Source organism: Macrotis lagotis, chromosome 4, assembly GCF_037893015.1.
Source record: "Macrotis lagotis isolate mMagLag1 chromosome 4, bilby.v1.9.chrom.fasta, whole genome shotgun sequence".
NCBI lineage: Eukaryota > Metazoa > Chordata > Mammalia > Peramelemorphia > Peramelidae > Macrotis > Macrotis lagotis.
Genome location: NC_133661.1, coordinates 26035836 through 26052240, shown reverse-complemented (window position 1 = coordinate 26052240; position 16405 = coordinate 26035836).

Genomic DNA, 16405 nt, shown 5'->3' with positions numbered 1-16405 from the left:
CAACTCTGACTCACATATTTAGCTCTTGTTCTAAAAGCCTCCTCTAAGCTAAGAAAGGTCATGAAAATAAGGAAGAGGAAAAAAGGAGCCTGCAGTTCATGGGGGGAATTAGTTTGGATTCAAATCCTAAAAACTAAAGAATTGTAGACAGTTCAAGAGAGAATCACTGATCTTTAAATCAACAGACTACTACTTTGGGCAAACTAAATTATAATATAATAAGTGAATGACAAGAACCAGATAGGAACAAGTGATAAAGTAATGGCATTTGTGTGTGCGGTTTTTTAAAAAATATACTAGGGAATACATTGGTATTGGAAAATCATAAAGAGGAGATTCCCATGAACAAAATAAACTGACAGCTGTTTTTCAACTTATTCTTACAAAATAGGCTATTTACTCATCAAGTGATTTATCCAGAGCCAGCAGTGTCAGAGATAACACTTGAGACCAAATCATGTTTATTCTGAAAGCAAATCTCTGAATCTCTATTGCTTTCTACTTCTGTCTCTGTGCCTCTGTCTTTCTCTCTGTGTTTTTGTCTCTCTGAAACTGTCTTCAAAATGTTTCAGTGTTTTCCTTGATCCATGTATCATTCTTATATATGTATCAATGTTTTTCCAAAAATATTTTCATAAAAGATTTGTGGAAGAGATTCAAAGATATTCTCTAGTCCTGTGAAAATTTCACAGGTATTACGGCAGTGTTCATGTTGTGGATCAGCACTTTTCTCCATTGCCTAGCACTACTAAATTACTGACATTTCCTTTTCTATTCATGAATAGTCATAATGATGGTTTTAGGTCATTTCCTCCATGAAAATCCTTGTGGATCACAAAATGTCTTGGAAGGGATCTTGGAGGACAACTAGTCCATTCATACCTAGAAGAAAATTCTGTCCACAGAATAACTAATAAATCTAAGTTTTGCTCTTTTACCATCTCCCTTTACAGTTTCCTCATCAATTCCCTCCTCTCAGGTATGCAGTAGAATTTCTTTCTACTTTTCACCCTCGCCTTCCTTTTATTCTAGAAATTTGAACAAACCAGCTCTGCCAATGTTCATAAATGGAATAAGCCAATCTAATTCCATACAGTCTGATGCATAATTATTATAAATTTCTTAACAAAATTGCTCCTACGGAAATTCCATAGCTTAGAGTGTTTATTCCATTTGAATGTGAGCTCCTTGAGGGCAAAGACTATCTTTGCTGTTACAGCTATGTTTTCCATGCTTAGGGTAGTGATTAGGATATAGCAGTGTTTAATATTTTAAAATTAAGTCATAAATCTTTAATTTCTTCATTTGAAAACTGTCTATGCATATGTGCTGACCATTTACCAATTGGAGAATGACATAATGACTTTTAAATCTGATGCAATTTTGTATATAGTTTAGAAATGCAACTTTTATTAGAACTTCTAGTTGTGAAGATTGTTTCCCAACTTTCTGCTTTCCTTTTAATTTTGTCATCATTGATTTTATTAGTGCAAAAATTTTTAATTTAATATAATCAAAATCATTCATTTTGTTGCTTATAATGTACTTTATTTCTTGTTTGGTTATAAATTTGTCCTCCTTCCATAGATCTGATAAATGAGTATTTTCTGGCTTATTAATTTATCTATATTTTTGCCCTTTATATCTAAATCCTGTAAACATTTTGAGTTTATTTTGGCTCAGCGTGTGAAATATGGGTATATACCTGGTTTTTCCCATACTATTTTCCATTTTTCCCAAAACTTTTTGTCCAATAGTGAGTTCCTATCCCAGAAGCTAATGTCTTTGGGTTTGTCAAGTAGTGGATTCCTATAGTCATTTACTGTAGTTTCTTTTGAACCTATCCTTATTCATTCTATTTCTAAACCAGTACCAGGCAGCTTTGATGACTGCCACTTTATAGTATGGTTTTAGATCTGGTAGAATTAGGACACATTCCTTTAAATTTTTTTTTTATTAGTTCTCTTGTTATCCTTGACTTTTTGTTGCTTCAGTTAAATTTTGTTACTATTTTCCTAGCTTGGTAAAATAATGATTTTGTTGCTTGATTGGTAAGGCACTGAAGAAGTAATTTAATGGGTAAAATTATCATTTTTATATTAGCCCAACCTAACCATGAATAACTAACATTTTCCAATTATTTATATCTGACTTTATTTGGGTAAGAAGTGCTTTATAATTGTGATCCCACGGTTCCTTGGTTTGCCTTGGGAGGTAGATTCCCATGTATTTAATGTTTTCTACAGCTACTTTAAATGGAATTTCTCTATCTCTTGTTCTTGGGCTTTGCTGTTTATATATAGAAATACTGGTGATCTATGTGGTGTTATTATATATCCTGTTACTTTGCTGAATTTGTTAATGGTTTCAAGTAGTTTTTAAGAGTTAAAAAGAGTTTAATTCTTGAGTTCTCTAAGAATACTATCATATTATCTAATAAAAAGTGAAAGCTTTGCTTCTTTATTGCAATTCTGATTCCTTCAATTTCTTTATCTTCTCTTATTGCTAAAGTTAAATTTTAAAAAAATATTTATTTATTTTTGAATTTTATAATTTTCCCCCTAATCTCGCTTTCCTTCCCCTACCCCTCACAGAAGGCAGTTTGATTATCTTTACATTCTTTCGTGCTATACATTGATCTAAGTTGAATATGCTGAGAGAGAAATCATATCCTTAAGGAAAAAAAAATATAATGTAAGGGCTAGCAAAATTGCATAATGAGGTAACATTTTAAAATTAAATGTAATATATTTTAGTCTTTGTTCAAACTCCACAATTCTTTCTCTGGATACAGATGATATTCTCCATCACAGATACCCCAAACTTGCCCCTGATTGTTGCACTGATGGAATGAGCAAGTCCATTATGATTGATCATCAATCCCATGTTGTAAAGCTAACATTTCTAATACTAAATTGAATAGCAACAATGATAATGGACATTCTTGTTTCACCCTGGTCTATAATTTCCTTTTTCCATTTTGATTCTTCCTGGTTTAGTTATCAGCAGCATATTGGTACCACAAAAGGAATTTGGCAGAAATCCTTCTTCTCCTATTTTAAAATAGTTTCTGTATAATAGTAATTAATTGTTATTTAAATCTTCAGTAGAATTCACTTGTAAATCCATCTGGACCTGAAGACTTTTCTTAGGGTGTTTACTGATGGTTTCTTCCATTTTTTTTCTTAAATGGGGTTATTTAAGCATTTTATTTCCTCTTCTGTTAATCTGCACAGTTTGTACTTTTGTAAACATCCATCTATTTTACTCAGGATTTCAAAATGTATTGGCAAATAATTTGGCAAAATAACCCTGAATTATCTTTTTTAAAAGATTTATCCTTTTCATTGATGGTTAGTTCATACTTTTCATTTTTGATACTGGTAATTTAGTTATCCTCTTTCTTGTTTTACTCAGATTAACCAGGGTCTTATCTATTTTATTGACTTTTTCATAATACTAACTCTTAGATTATTTTATGAGTTCAATGGTTTTCTTGTTTTCAATTGTTTGAATGTTACCTCATGAATGTTTTCAATCTCTTCTTTGATTTTTCACAATTTCTATTTTTGGTATTTAATTGGGCCTTTTTAATTTGTTCTTTTTCTAGCTTTTTTATTTGCATAACCAATTCATTGATCTTCTGTTTCTCTATATTATTTATATAAGAATTGAGCTATAAAATTTCCCCTAAAAACTGTCTTGGCTGCATCTCATAAATTTTAGTATGATGTCTCATTGTTATAATTTTCTTGGTTATAATTATTGATTATTTCTATGATTTGTTGGTTGATCCACTCATTCTTCAAAATTAAGTTATTTATTTCCAAGTAATTTTTCATTTATCTTTCCATGACCCTTTATAAAATGAATTTTCACATCATTATCTGAAAAGTATGTATTTTTTATTCCTTCCTTTCTGCATTTGTTTATAAGGTTTTTTCTGCCCCAATATATGACAATTTTGGTATAGGTGCCATTTACTTCAGAGAAAATGAATAATCTATTCCCATTATTTTCCCCAGAGGTCTAACATAGCTAAGTTTTCTAAGATTTTATTCACCGTCTTTCTCCCTTTTTTGTTCATTTTGTTGATAGATTCATCTAGTTCAGAGAAAGGGTGGTTGAGGTCCCCCATTATTAAAGTTTTACTATCCTTGTCTCCTTATTATTCATTCAGTTTTTCCTCTAGTAATTTGAACACTACATACTTGGTGCATATGAGTTCAACAATGATGTTATTTCATTGACTATGGTGCCTTTTAAGAAGTTATTCCTTCTTATTCCTTTTAATGAGATTGATTGTTGCTTTTGTTTTATCTGAGATCAGGATCACTGTCCCTTATTTTTTTTTACTTCACTTGAAGCATAATATATTTTTCTCCAGCCTTTTACCTTTACCACTTATGTATCTCTCTTCTTCAAATGTATTTCTTGTAAACAATATATTGTAGGATTATGGTTTTTGATCCATTCTGCTATCCACTTATAGTTTATGGGAGAATTCATCCCATTTAATTAAGATTAATAATTCTGTATTTCTTTCCATACTATCTTTCCTTATTTATATTTTTCTCTTTCCTTTTCTCTTACTCCTTCTAGTCAAAGTTTTACTCCCTTCCCCCTTTAACTTTTCTTTTAAATTTTAACTTCTGATTTATTTTCACTTATACCTTCACCTTCTATTATATCAGGTACTTCCTCCTTTTTTTTCCCTTCCCCTCTTCCCTGTAGAGTAGGATAAATTTTTAATCCCAAATTGCAATATGTCTTATTCTGTATCTGGATTGAATAGAATTTACTCAGTGTTCACACGCTCCCTTGTTTCCCTCTGCTATACCAACTCTTTGCTCTTTGTAACTCTTTACCTGGTGTTATTTATCAATAGAAGTACTATCAATGATGCACAATCAATCAAAGTACCATCAATCTAACTTTGGTTGATGTATTGCTTGATTGATAAGCTGGAAATACTGTCAAAGTATAATCACAAGTTGATTGCTTGATTGCTTGATTGTGTGATACATAACATTGCCTCATTTATAGTCAGTTCTCTTCCTTCTTCTGTCTCATTAGAAATACACTCCTCAAGATTCATGAATCATATCAAAGTATATTCATTTTATATACAAGATTTTTGTCCTTCATTATCAAAGAAGACCAAAAGGACATTGCCATGTTTGAGACAAAATACAGTTTGTCTACCTGTGGTAGAGCATTCTGAATTTGTCTTTGTCTGATCAATCAAAGTAGGGTGCTCTGCGTCCTGATTCTCATAGAGTGATGTCATTTTTAGAACAAAGGAAAACAACCAATTAACCAAATATTCCTGTTATAAATTTTGTGACAGTATTTTAGGATGTTCATTATAATTTTAAAGCTCATTTACACAAAAAGTGCTGCCAAAGATAATTTTAGAGTCATTTTAATGCCTAAAAATGAAAATTATCATTATATACAAAAGATACATAGTAAAAATTACCCAATAATTACAGGAATAAAGCAAGGGTACCTATGGTACTAATTTCCCAAATTTTTTAAATACCTCTAGAAATTCTACCCATAACAAAAGAAAAGAAAAAGAAATTAATAGCCTAAAGATTGAGAGAGAGGAGACAAATCTTTTTTCCATATATTCTTATGGTATTATTTAGAAAATTTAGGGCATCAGCAAAATATCTTTATATTTAAGTTATATATTCAGAAACATGGATTAATATGTTTATCTAAAAAAGATAGTATGGCTTTGTGTATGAACAACTTGTCTTGAAGCCAAAAACACTAAGTTCCAAAATTGATATATTCTCTTTCCCCACTGATGCTGATTCACTGATTGATGTGTTCCTGCCCAGAAATACCAGATAGAAGCCCCAAGCATAATATTCATTTTTTCCATGTCCTCTCCTCTCTCTCTTCTTCTCCTTCTCTCTCTCTCTCTCTCTCTCTCTCTCTCTCTTTCTCTCTCTCTCTTCCTGTCTACTACCTCTCCTTATTCTATTCCTTTACCCCCTTTCCTTCATATCTCACACTCTTTTTTATCTTGTTGCATATCAGTGTAAGATCATTGAAGACACAAGTATTTTGTTTGCATTGATATTTATAACCTCATCTCTTAGCATAGTGCCTTATCGAGAATTCTTTATATCTATTATCTCTCTATCTGTCTAAGTTTCTGTTTTATTTATGTGCATTCTGTAAACATGGATTTAAAAAAGATATATCAATTCTCAATTTCCATGGTGAATCTTTAATACAATAAATTACAACAGATGTCAGACTGCTTTGGGTACAGTAGATTCTTGGCAGGAGTTCAGTATGCCAGTGACCACAAATGCTCACTTTATAGAGTGAAAGAGAAAAGGGAGAGGGGAAGGAAAGAGAGAGAGAGAGAGAGAGAGAGAGAGAGAGAGAGAGAGAGAGAGATCAAAATATATGATATATGTGTGTCTCTGAAGATGTGTAAATAAATCTCTATATTGCAACATCTCTCGTCTGTTACCCTTATGCTCGTTTCTTTGTCTGTCTTTTATTTCTCTTTGTTTCTGCCTATCTCTATTTTTCTGACTGATCTCTGTCTGTCTCTGTTTCTCTATCTCTCCTGTTGTGCTACGTCTGTCTTTTTTTCTCTCTGTCCCTCATTCTCTCTCTCTCTCTCTCTCTCTCTCTCTCTCTCTCTCTCTCTCTCTCTCTCTCTCTCTCTCTCCCTCCCTCCCTCCCTCCCTCCCTCCCTCCCTCCTCCCTTCCCTCCTTCTCCCCCCAAAATTACTAGGGGCTTCCTGCATATTTGCATATAACTAAGTAGGAAACAAGCATTTTATATGCACTTTGTTTTATCTGAACAAACTCTTCCAAAGAAAGGCAAAAAAGAAAAGAAAAATCCAAACTAGCACTGACTTTAGAATCAGAGTTCAAAGCTTCCTTTTTAACATTTACCATCCCTAAGTAGCTGGGTGAGTTACAACCCCCTTAGGCCTATTTTTCCTTATTTAAAATCTGAGGGCTTGGGGTGGCTAGGTGGCGCAGTGGATAGAGCACCAGCCTTGGAGTCAGGAGTACCTGAGTTCAAATCCAACCTCAGACATTTAATAATTACCTAGCTGTGTGACCTTGGGTAACCATTTAACCCCATTGCCTTGCCAAAAAAAAAAAAATCTTAAAAAAAATCGAGGGCTTAAAACTCATGGCCATTCCTATTTTTTTTCTAATTCTACAACTATGATTTATTTTTTAATAAGTGATATCAAGGTATATAAAATTGAACATTCACTACATCATCAGGAAAAATAGATGATTCAAATCCTGAAAAAATAGGTATTTTTCCCATTTCTATACCTGAGCAAGTCATACATGCTCTCTAGGACTTTGTTTTCTCATCTAAGCAAGGAGGGAATTGAACTAGATTGAATTTGATGGAATCAAAGGTCATCTTTCTCTGACTCTGTCTCTATCTTTGTTTCTGTCTGTGTCTGTCTGTCTGTCTATCTGTCTCTCTCTCTCTCTCCAAAGATAGATAGATAGATAGATAGATAGATAGATAGATAGATAGATAGATAGATGGTTTTTTCTGAGGGCAACATGATGATGAAATATATTGTTGGAAGGCAGGTAGATGGTAAAATGTGCACAAAGCTCTGAGTTAATTCCTGCCTCCTAGCTGTATGACTAGGCAATTCATAATCTCTGAGCAGCTACTTCCTCAACTACCAAAAAACAATTTTAATAAGGCTTATCTCATATTATTGTGCTTCAAAGAGGAAGGACATGTTGTTAATTCCTTTGTTGAAGCCTTATCATCTGTGATTGGAAACTATAAAACACCTGAAGCATCATGTTTGTAGATATGTACAATGAGAGAATAAACCCTAACTAGGAGATGAAAGAACTGGGTTCTGGTTCTCATTCTACCACTAACTAGCTATGTCATCTTGGACAACTCATCTAGTTACATCACATTTCACTTTCCTCATCAGGAAAATTAAGAGTTAGAACAAGGTTATTTCTAAGAGTGCTTTTAGTTTTAACATTCTTGGCGAGATTGAATAATGTTGTAAGGTTTAAGATCATTTTCCTAAGAATAGGACTGACCATGTCAGTGCCCTGCTCTAAAACTAATAGTGGCTCCCTAGTGACCTTGGTACAAGATACAGCTTAGCCCAGCATGGAATATCCTTCCTCTTCTAGTATTTTTCTCTTCACTAGCTTTCAAATTTCCTTTTTCACATCATTTGATTTCTTTTTTTTTTAGTTTTTTTTTTGCAAGGCAACGGGGTTAAGTGGCTTGCCCGAGGCCACACAGATAGATAATTCTTAAGTGTCTGAGGTCAGATTTGAACCCAGGTACTCCTGACTCCAGGGCCGGTGCTTTATCCACTGTGCCACCTAGCTGCCCCACATCATTTGATTTCATTTACTCCTGATCCAGACAAAATGGCTTGAGAAATGATTTCTGAGCAACACTTTCCATCTCCTATTTCTCTGTATTTCTACTACCTACCATTTATGTTTAGAATCATATTCACTTCTTTTTATCTACCTTTAAGGATATACATTTGCAGGGACCAGACCCAAGAGAACAGTGTACACATTAACAACAATGTGAGATGATCACCCTTAATGGAAGCAGCTCCTCTCAGTATTTCAGAGAGCTGGAACAACCCTATTAGACCACCTATGGACAATGTTGTCCCAATTCAGAGGAAGAAAAACAAAACAAAACAAAAAACTAACAGTTCAGAATCTGATAAATACTTTATAAAAATTGTCTTTTATGTATCTCTTTCCCTTAGTCCTAATTCCTTATACTGAAAATGACAATCATGTAAACATAATTATCCAAAACGTGTATGTACCTGATTGTTCAAAGCTGAGGGGAGGAGAGTGGGGAGGACAGATGGAAATTTTGTAATGTAAAAATATGCATGTGCATAAGGATGAAAATTAATTAATTGACTTTAAAAAAGAATATAGAACTGCATTCAAGGCCCAACTGAAATTATAAACTTTGCTGTTTTGTTGGTTGTAGCTCTCAATTTCCATTTCTTCAAATGAAGCAAGTACTGATTGAATTCCTCCACAAAGTCTGCTTTGAAACCAAGATTTTTTTTTTGTCAGTTAGTTTGCTTGTTTTTATTTTCCTTTCTCAAAGTATTATCATATCAGGGTATATGGACTCCAAGTTGATGGTGAGTGCCTAATGGGATGGGCAGATGAGGGCAATTTATTGCATTGGTCATGAAAGTAGCTCAAATTGGTGCTATAGAATTTGGTCAAGGTATCAAAGATAGCCAGATGATCCACAGCATCTCACACCATCACCAATCATCTTGGCTTTTGTTCTGTCACTGGACTTTGAGGATTCTGGAAGTGAGTGAGACTGATGCTATTGGGCAGCTCTGCCTCACAAATCCAATTCATGCACAAGTCAGGACAACACTCATCGTGTCATTGGGCTTATTCAGAAATGAAGACAAAAACCAACAACAGCAAAATAGCGCGGTAGAATACATGATCCACAGGAGTGAAAGTTGCTTTTCATTTTGATCACTGATTCATCAGAGATAAGCACAGCACTTTAGACAATGTAGGAACTTGGAACATTTCTATTGGATACCATAAAATCTCTGCTCTATCAATATAGAGACTAAAAGAGATATATTACTGTGATTTTTCACAAAAGATTAGTAAACTGGAGAGTTAAGTATTAGCAGGAATGTTTTTCTATGGCAACATGAGTAACCTGCAGATATCTGATATAGTAATATGAATGCAGTTCTACTTCTGTATTTTACTCATAATATTTGCATATATTAGCAAGATTCCACTATTTCATTATCATTGAAGAGATGGCACTTACTATGACTATTTTAAACTATCATGATCATAGCAATTAGTGTTTAACTAGAAATTTCAAAAGAAAAAAAAATAAAAGGGGAAGGGAGATTAGTAATCTGATTAGCAGACTCCCTGATTTCTTAATTGCTAAGTGATGAAGATATGATGGAATCCTAAAATGCAGCAGGACAATCCAAATATAGTAAAACTCTATCAAAAATTAATTCATCACCCTTTTCATTTTCTTTCATAAAGTATATCAATTACTAAATCAATCACCAAATATTTATTATGCAAGCCTTATGCTAAGCTGAGGATACAAAACATTCCTGCTCTCAAGGAATTTATAATCTAATGGGCAGAGAACATGTGAATAAATACATAAAAAGACAGATTTGTATAGCATAAGTAGAGTAGAACAGACAGCTGGGTGGCACCCTGGATAGGGTGTCAGGCCTGAAGTCAGGAAGACTCATCTTCATGAGTTCAAATCTGAACTGAAAGATTTACAAGGTATGTGACTGGGCAAGTCACTTAAACCAGTTTGTCTCAGTTATCTCAACTGTCAAATGAGCTAGAGAAAGAAATGGCAAAGCATTTCAGTATCTTGCCAAGAAAATTTCAAATAGGGTCCCAAAGAATTGAATGAAACTGAAAAGCAACAAACAGAGAAAATCTAGAATTAAGAGAGAATAGGTATGACTTTCAATAAAAGAATTTTAGTTAGACCTTGAAAGACAACAGAAATCTAAGTAGTCAGAGCAGAGGAGGGAGAGTATTTTTTTTTTCAGAAGAAAATAAATCTTGAAGTATCAGAAGGAAAGTAGAGAAAAAAGAAACTGAATTCTCATGTTGAATAATCATGCCAATTTTCGGTGTGCTCCAAATGGAAGCACTGGAGTTAAGGAGTAAGGGAATAGTGGGGATCACTACTCCAGATTTGCAAAGATTCTTTAATACCAGCTTATTTTTCCATTATCTAACATTAATTCTTGATAGCAAGTTGGTTAACTATTATCTATTTGCAGATTGTCTTTAAATTGGCCGAAAACTTCCTATTGCAAAAGAGTCAAAGACTTCTTTTACATTTGGAGAAAAATAAACCTTAAGGTTTATTTGAGAAAAGAGGTTTGTTTGGGTTTATTTGGGAAAAAAGAAAAGTAGCCAGCAATGGAAACCACTGTTGGAGATTCATTTAATAGGTACTGGGCAGTGGATTAAGGATCCCATATATAAATTGGAACCATAGGGTACATGAGGAAGCTCAAAAAAGATCAAGTGAACTTGTACTTTTCATTTGGTCACATCCCTCCTTCTGTCCTGTGGCCCCATCATTATAAGCTACTGACATGAAGAAAGTCACAAATATCAGTTGAATAGGTTTTTTTTTCCTTTAAAGTCACAAAAACATTATCCTGTGGTGAAGATTATTATTTGGAGCCTAGGGAGTTAAGAACTTCAGGATTCCCCGGGGAAAAATAAAACAAAAGCTCACATTAAAGGACATGAAGGGAAAAAATATTTCCTGGTAATTATTAAACTCATTTTGACAAAGCTACAAATTTCATCTTTTTTCTTACAGGAATCAGCACTAGAGGATATTTAAACTTCACTGAGGGGCCACCATAGAGACTAACATCTTTCTTATAAGAAAGCATCCATTTCTTCTCTCTGTAATTTGGCTTTCTAGAGACTTCCATTTTTTAAACCTCCAATAAACCCCCTAGAGTTAAATTGGAGGTCTTTCATTTAGAAAGGATATCTCTCAAGATAATTAGATTTAAAAAATCAATAATGGATTGAAAATTTTAAGGACAATTGTGGACAAAGTTTTAGTTCAACTGGAAAATATAATATATAATATAGATTTAATACATAACAAGATGGTGGTTTATTCTCATTTGTGGTAGTACCCCCCTCCAAAGTGCACAATTTGCACATTCCAATTTCATCCTGTGGGACTCAAGACAAGGTATTTCCATAAATCTCCCATAGAAAATGTATTAGAAGCCTTCTAATACATTTATTGAAGTTGCCTCGGAATTAATTGGAAATATGGACTACATATTGGTAATTCCTCACTCTTATTATAGAATTGACCCATTTCGTTATCTGATCATACATTTTTGTATTGCTATTTTTATGCTTTCTATCTCTAACATATTGGTTAGAATGTTTCAGCCTACTCACTCTACTGTAGTCACAATATGAATTTAAATGCCACATCTATCAGTGTCCAAAACGATGTTCAATAGAGAATTTTATCTATGTGCCTAATTGTTACATTTGCTATTCTTTGGTAATAAGTCTGGTTAATTGTTGTCACTTAATTTCTCTAAAGAGTAGTCATCTCCTATGAAAAATAGGAATAATCAGAATCAAAATATTTCTGGCAATTATATACAGTACTGTTATTAGATTCAAGAAAGATAATATGTGCAAAATGCTTTGAAAATTAAATATCACACAAATATTTTCATGATTATTTCAGAAATACCAATTCTGATATAGGGACAAGGGTCAGTAAAGAAATATTTCCTAAAATAGACCAGTTAACTCAAATAAGTCTTTCTTAGGGAACTCCCTCCATTGCCACATTCCATTTTTTTCATCAAGACTTAAAAATTTTTTTTTTTAGTTTTACTTTCTAGGATGAAAAAGAATGAATCTAATCTTCCTTTTACGTGAAATTCCTTCCATTAATTTTGGGAAACATTAATGCCTCTTACTACTCCACCATACTATTATTATTACCTCTTAGCCAAGCTAGACATTACCAATTTATTTAATTCATATTCATATGTCATGATCTCTAGATCTCCATTAGGCTTCTTCAGGACACTATCCAGTTCATTAATATTCAGATTCACATCAAACTATTAATGTCTACACTTGGGTCATTATTTTCTACTTCATGCCCTTCTCCATCTTACCAACAAGATGACATGAGAATTCATTTTGCTAAAATTTAGACAAATCATTTCTGCAATTTTTTAAACCATCTAATTACCATGTAAAAAATGAAAAATTGAAAAATCTGCAATTATCTGTTCTTGATGAAATAAAGCTCCATTTTTCTGATTACTGCTTCCTTTCACACTCATTCAGTTTTCAAATCTTGTGAATTCCAGTGTGCAATAACCATTATTCAATTATGCCATCCAATCTCAGTATTATAAAATTCATCTAAATATTTTCCATCTCTCAACCTCTCTGCCTTTTTGTCCTGTTCTTTTGTTCATGTAGATCTCTCAATATGGATTAACCTTTCTCTTGCCTGAACTTGTCAAAACAATACACATTTTCCAAGACCAGGATTAATGACTCTTTTAAACTTGAATTTATTTAAATACTGATAAAATTTTTTAAAATAACCATTTAAAACTAAAATATAATAATTGACCACAAAGCAAAGGCATTATATTTTCTGTGCATGTATGTATGTATATGTTATGGTCATTTACTTAAAACATAGTCATTTTCCTATGGACAGAAGGTATAAGCAAACATTTGAAAAAAGACATTGATCCTAGAATGTAAATTTTAAAAGTGTGCCAGTGAGGACTCTTTTAAGCCAATGAAGACTGTAGTCCCTCCTCAGTAACAGAATTGATCTAATGCTTTACCAAATCCTGAACAAGTCAGAAAATACCAGCGAGTTGGAACCTTGACGCCTGGCTGCTTTTGGTCAGCATCAATTCCCCTAGAGCATATTTATTTTTATATATATTTTTTTATTTTTTGCAAGGTAATGGGGTTAAGTGGCTTGCCCAAGGCCACACAGCTGGATAATTGTTAAACGTTTGAGGCTGGATTCGAACTCAGGTACTCCTGACTCCAGGACCAGTGCTCTATCCACTGCACCACCTAGCCACTGCCTAGAGCATATCTTATCTTGAATCAGAGTTATTTATCCAGGCATCCAGTTCAATTGTCAGAAAAATATCTCCTTCAAGTTCAGATCTCACCCTAGTCCAGCTCCTGAATCTTTTCCTGACTCTGTCTTTGGTAATATTATTGGAAGCTTGATAACATTAAGTGGCAATGTTATACAGAGAAATTTTAGCCATCATTTTATGAAAAGCATTCGAATTTTTCTAAGACCAATTTCAACATGCTTTTGAGGATTTGGAGATTATTCTAGTTTAATGTGGCCTTGATTGTGAATGGTTGCTTTTCTAAAGCAGCAAACTATCACTTTTCAATGTAAATACACAAAGTGAAAATTGGTAGTTGTACCCAGTTCTGGAGACAGGGAAGCAAATCTCATTAGCAAATACATTTTTAGTTATTATTAGTTTTATGAAGGGAAAAAAGTCATTAAATATTCAAAAGATAAAACTGTAATTTTCTTCTGAGGAACAAATAGGTTTATTTTAGAAATGAATTCTGAATTCTAGCAGTTCTGAGAGAAAATTGCCTTATGTACTTTATCTTTAGGTTATAAAAATGTTACCCTGAATTTGGCTTTTCCTTCAGTAACTTCTCATCTTTAATTGGTAGAGTATGAACCCACTATCATCATTCTCATTATCATCATTATCAATAACCACAGTAATCACATCATCATCCATGAGCATTTACTATTACAATATTCCAGACACTGTTTTATGGTTTATAAGGGAAGGAAAAAAAAAACCATGGTCCCTTCTTTTATGGAGTTCACATTCTCTTGGAACTGTTAACATAAAAACAACTATTTACATCTATATAAGTGGACTAAAAGGGAGGTAGATTCAGAAGAAAGGCACTAGCAGTGTAGATGGAGAGAGCAATTGCTTCCTGAAGAAGGAAGGATTTTAATTTAAACTTGAATCAATCCAGGAATTCCAGGAGGCAATGGTGAGAAGGGAGAACATTACAAGCATAGGGCAACGAAAGGCAAGATATAAACACAAAAAATTAAAATTGGTATAACAATGGTAGTAATCCTGCCCTATTTACTATCTGTCCAGAAGGTCAAGAGCTGTTTTCTACTCTGTATTTGTATCTTCTAGAACAAACTCATTGCTTCATATGTTATGGTGGCCCAATCCATTCATATATATATATATATTAAATTGAGTCCAGCTGTGAAGTTCAGACCATAGAATCTTGACATGTCCAAAAGTTAAAGTGGTTAGAGAGGTACTGTGCAGGTCTTCTAGTTCAACTTTTACCTGAATAAGGATCCTTTCTATAATAACTTGGACAGGGATTATTCACACCGGAAAGTATCATAAAAGGGCAAACAATGCAAACTATGAAATTGCCTGAATTTGGTATCAACAATCGTTTAAAATCAACTTAACTTCAAAACTTACTTGAAGAAGACTCAAAGCATGAGAGGTTATGGCTTATAGAAAAAGGTAAGGTGGGGGGGGGAGTGAGAGAGACAGACAGAGACAGATACAGAATGCAAAAAGAAGTTTGCTGAACTATAAGGAATTAATTCACAGTAGGTTTTACATCAATCCAAACTCAAAACAGTCTAAGGAGGATGAACAAGAATTTGAGTGCGCTCTTTTTATGAATTGCCTTAATGAAAAGAAAGGCTACATGACATAGCAAAAATAAAAACAGCCTGCCTCTCTCTGTCTTTATTTCTTAAAAACTTCATCTCATGACTTAAATAACTATGCCTGCAAAGGGCATTGAAGTAATGACCTGATGTGTTTTCTTTGTTTGTTTGTGTGTTTTAAGCTTATTGTAGAGAATTGATTTTTAAGAGGAAGAGGAGTAAAACAATCTACAAAACTGAATAATATATTGAAAAATTGTGACATCCATCATTTGCATTGTTCCCCACCTGTGGACCTCTGCACTTCTGCAAAGGAGTTGAGAAGTGGTATCTTCTCACATCTTTTCTTTTTTAAACTTTAGAATTTCATAACATTGATTTCTAATTGATTTGTAGTTTCTCTCTCTCTTCTATTTATATTGTCAAAGTCAGTATACATATTATTTGGGGGGGTTGCTCACTTTATTTTGCGTCAATTCATATGAGCAAAGCAGAAATGTAGTAATTCAAAGTAAATGTGAGATGCATAAATTTAGGAAAAACACCCCAGGTGTTCATATGGATTATTTGTGCCCAACCAGTGACAGAACATTTTGAGCTTGTATTGGCTGTTCACTCACAATCAGACACACTGTAATTTTTCTCTTTCATATTGATGTCATCTTGGTCTTCTTCAATAATAGAGGACATGAACCAACCAACCAACCAACCACTATTCATAGAAGACCATGCCATACAATACATACTGGATAGCTACATCTAGTTATAGAATGTATTTGTGCCCAAATTTTATGTTAATGCATTCATTGAAGAAATAAAGGTACCCTTAACAAGTTATAATCAGAAGAGGCATATTACCCAAATGAATTTCTTAATTCTATTGTTTCATTAAGACACAATAAGTGTATGTGCTATCTAGATTCACAAAAGTGGTGAACTTGGCTTCAATCTCAAGGGTAGTGGATGCATCCTTTTATTTTTCTTCCCCTATAAATTGACTATGTCTTTGGTATTGCAGACATAAGCACACTTGTACTAGACCATCACCTGGTCTGATAAATGACATGGGTTTTT